This window comes from Tupaia chinensis, unplaced genomic scaffold (assembly GCF_000334495.1).
Source record: "Tupaia chinensis unplaced genomic scaffold, TupChi_1.0 Scaffold000382_1, whole genome shotgun sequence".
Classification (NCBI taxonomy): domain Eukaryota; kingdom Metazoa; phylum Chordata; class Mammalia; order Scandentia; family Tupaiidae; genus Tupaia; species Tupaia belangeri.
Window position 1 is genome coordinate 3,915,263 of NW_006159884.1, and position 4,474 is coordinate 3,919,736.

At 38.2% G+C, this 4,474-nt stretch overlaps 1 pseudogene; it reads left to right on the forward strand.

The window, feature by feature from the left end:
* LOC114008751 (histone H2A.Z pseudogene) overlaps positions 1-3,943 on the forward strand; it is a 10,478-nt pseudogene extending 6,535 nt beyond the window's left edge.
* The last annotated feature ends 531 nt before the right edge of the window (positions 3,944-4,474 follow it).

Below are 4,474 nucleotides of genomic sequence, written 5' to 3' on the forward strand. Positions count from 1 at the left end.
AGTGTAAGCGACATACCTAAGGACACACACCTAGTAGTAAACTTCAAATTAAATACAGGGCTGTTTGAGTCTAGCCTTAAACCACTACTCTAGACCCCAACTATTACTTACATTTAAATACACTTGAAGAGCTGTGTTGATTCGCTCTTCAAATAATTTTGCAGATTAATTCATCCTAATAAAATAAAGGCTGAAGTTAGCTTTGCTTTGTGAGTTAGTTTAATGAAGCAATAGCCTCTTGAAAATCCTCTAGGATTTTAAATAAACTCTAGGTCAAAAGTAGACAAATTAGCATAACATTCATATTAATGCCTCTCAAAGTGTGTTACTGAGAAGTCAATGCTTTGGAATCTATGCAATGCCAAATATATTATTTTCAAAAGGCATTCTGGTTACTCATTACAGAGATGGATGACTGTGATGAAAATATCCCCATTATGTCCAACTCTTCCTTTCAGTGTTGCTCTCATAAGTATAACATGGTGACATAGTATGAAGATTATTTAATGAGATGGCCAGGAGATCATTTGAAAGAGGTATAAGTAAATTTTATTTTTAAATAACATGTATAGCATTCCTTATAATATTATCTACTGATTTTATTTGATCTTGTCATTGTTGGAATTAAGAAATATCTGAACAGACAACAACCAGTCCAATAGTTTTTGTTTGTTCGTTTGTTTGTTTTTAAGAGAAATTTTATTGCTATAGGGAGCAAGAAATCGCCCCATAGGGGGTATGGTCATGCCACAATCCCTTCTCCTCCATTCTCCTCCTGGGATTTTGGGCATGCACACACATGCACCCGGCATGAGTTTAAGCCAAACCACAGTCAACTATATGGGAGTCCAACAACATAACCATTACACCATCTGCTGGGTCCCTCAAAAGTTGTCAGTATATCAATGCACCAAGTGTGCACGCACACATGCGCAAATGCACGTGCACGTGTATGGCAGAAGGTGCATGGGCACATCAGAGAAAACAGAGAGACAGAGAAAGATGGAAAGAGATAAAGAACCTCCCAGTGGACCAGTAGTTAGCGTAATGGCTATGTCGCTGGACTCCCATGTAGTTGACCGCGGTTCGAATCCCGGACCCGGTGGCTTAAAACTCACGCTGGGCACGTATGCGTGTGTGCCCAAGGTCCCAAGAGGAGAATGGAGGAGAAAGTATTGCAGTGTGTCTATCCCTCCTGGGGGGGTGATTTCTCGCTTTCTGTCTCTGCGTCTCTCTCTGTCTGTCTGGCAAGCACACACGCCCTATGGCAAAAATCTCTCAAAAAAAAAAAATTCCCAACAGGGAGAGTATAGTCACACCACAATTCCTTCTCCTGCATTTCTCCATCTTGTCAGGATTGGGGGCATGCACGCATACCAAGCACGTTGTTAAAGCTGCCGGAGCCAAGACTCAAACTGTGTGGTTAGCCTTGTGGGATCCAGCTCCCTTAACCACCCTTAACCACCACACCATGGAGCCAACCCTTCACTGCATCTCATTATAAGATAAATGCTTACACACAAGGCAGACAGATATTTTAAAGGAGAGGCATAAGACCAATGAATTATATATAGTAGCTCCTCAGTATATTTTATCAAACTATTTTTGTATATTTAACAAAAGACACTGAAATATGAGAAAATGAATACAAAAAAATTCATATAAGTATATGATGAGAAACAATGTTGTAAACATCATTTTTTGGACCAAGCACCACATGTAAGTGAATGGAGTATGCAGGTGCTATGAAGAGTAGGTTGAGGAGCCTGCAGGTGATGTGATGGTTAAGGGCACTGGACTCCCACATGACTGACTGCAATTCAAGTCCCGGACGTGGTGGCTTGCTTTCTCACTTTCTCTCTCTCTCTCTCTCATCCTATCCCTCTCTGGTCAAATTAAAATAAATAGATAAAGTTAAATAAAATAATTATTTAAAAAAGAGTAGGTAAATATCTACTCTTGTAGTCAACAATGTTGTACACATTCTACATTTTATATAAACACATATATTTTTTAAGCAAATTCTAATAATATTCTGTTCAAAAGGAGAATAAGCACAAGCTAGAAAGTTGCAGAACCAGAATTACAATGTGACTTCAGAATCCACATCCATATCTAGTTCGTGATACTACCTCTTCTAAATAATTTATCCAGTCACAGTTTGCAGTACTAGGCCTTCAGATCTGTATTCATCAGTCAGCATTACACACTTCTGGACTCTAATTGTGAGAAACTTCCTAATTGAAATGAATATTTCTAAGCTTCCCTTCCCCACAGGAAATAGTCTGGAATACTGGATTGTAACAAATGGCAAACCACCTCCAAATAGAACTCTTTCTTAACTGAGTATCTGCTAAGTCAGAGACTAGTCAATGAATCTCTTGAACTCCAAATTAATCTTGGAGTAATCATAATATGAGGGATGGTTCTTCTAAATATCCAGTGCTTGTGTTGCAGTTGCTATCTTTCCACTTTCTCATCATGCGACCTCATATATATATGTAAATTAGTGCCTTATTATGATCTTATGACACTAATATTCTGGACAAAGGAATTTACAAAAGAGATGCTCATTCTTTTAAGTACAAAGAAAACTATAACTAATAACATATCTGTGAAGTATTTAAGGTTAGTAAAAGAAACATTACTGAGAGCAGTTTTACTTGACATTTTGAAATAATTTTAAAATGCAGTTTCTGTCTCTAAACAGGAAGCAGTTGTTGTAGACAGGTTTTTTACAATGTGTATATTCACAAAATGCTACAAAAATAGAAGAATGTTCTTCCTTGCAAAAGGAAAGGTTAAATATAGTTACTAAATGAGAGCTAGAGCAATATATCAATATAGTTCATGATTCCTGATTTCCAGAAAGATGTAAAATTGAAAGAAAACAATACACAAATAAAGTTAGGAAAAGAACTATCACTGTTTAGGAACATTTTTCTCAGGACACTATTTTCTCTTTTCCACAAATCATGTTTAATTTGTAATTCTGAAAAGCAGTATTTGCCTGAGTATCTTGGTGATCAATTTATTTCTAAAGACATTTTCTTATCCCTCATTGAGTGGCTAATTTTTTATGTCAACTTGCCTAGGCCACAAGGTGCCCAGATATTTGGCAAACATTATTCTGGGTGTATCTGTGAGGGTGCTTTTGAATGAGATTTGCATTTAAATCCATTATCAGAGTAAAGCAGGTTGTCCTCCCTAATGTGAGTAGTCCACAGCCAATCAACTAAAGGCATAAATAGGACAAAAAGGCTGAGCTTCCTTGACTAAGAGAAAACTTCCTGTCTGACTGCCTTCAAACTTGAACTGAAACTATAAATTCTTACGCCTTAAGTTGATTGACTTTGAAGTTGAAACTATACCATTATCTTTCTTGGGTCATATCTTCATCTTGCCAAATGAGGATTTTAGGACCTTTCTGCCTCTTTAATCACATGAATCAATTATTCTAAATAAATAAATGAGAATTTGAGTCAATGAGCAAAGAAGAGTAGGTGGCAATATCTCACTGCCTAGTTCTTTCCCTGCCTTCCTTGTGTGAGCTTCAGCAGAATTCCCAAAGGCTGGTTGTAAGGCTGGCAAGGACTCCAGAAAGGCTAAGACAGAGGCAATTTCCCAGCTCTAGAGAGCCAAGTTGCAGTTTCCAGTGGTCCGTACTCATGACACAGAAATCTAGGGTGACCAGCTGTGACCGTGAGTGCACCACTGCAGCTCTGCACAGGACAGTAATCCAGGGGTACCTCACTGCAGAGGTGCTTGAATGGGCAGGGAACGCATCACAAGACTTAAAAATAAAGCATATCATTGCTTGCGACTTTCTGTTTGTGGAGATGAAGATTTAGACTTTGTCATCGAGGCTTTCATTGGTGGTGGTATTGTTCCACACATCCACAAACCTCTGGTGGGGAACAAAAGATTACACAAGACTGTGTAAAGAATGCCTGGCTCCCTTATTATCCTCTAAAAACCTCATCAGCTGCCCAGTGTCGGTAATTTCAATGGGCTGAATCGCTTGAAAATTTTGCCTTTGTGTATTTCTATTTAAGCAAGTTAGAAGCTTAATTACCTTTTTAACCAAGTACATTTTGACATTTGATTCTTAACCACATTTAAGTGTTACTGATTTCAAAGAAGCTATTGATTCCAAAGTAGTAGGTTTTAATTGAGTTGCCTTTTTTAAAAATTGTTTTGATTTTAATGATGATGGAGAAGTTACATTCTTTTTGTACAGATATTATATACACACCTGTGGGTAAGCTCAAGAAAGGTTATGTATCTGAACGAGCGAGTAATGTGGTGGTTAAGGTGGCTCAATCCCACATGGCTAACTCTGTGGTTCTAGTCTCAGACTCAGCTGCTTGAAAAACACGCAAGGCACAAGTGCTTATATTCCCCAAATCCTGACAAGAGAAGAGAGGAGAAGGGATTGTGGCATGACTATCTTTCCTAGATGGGGAGGGTGGTG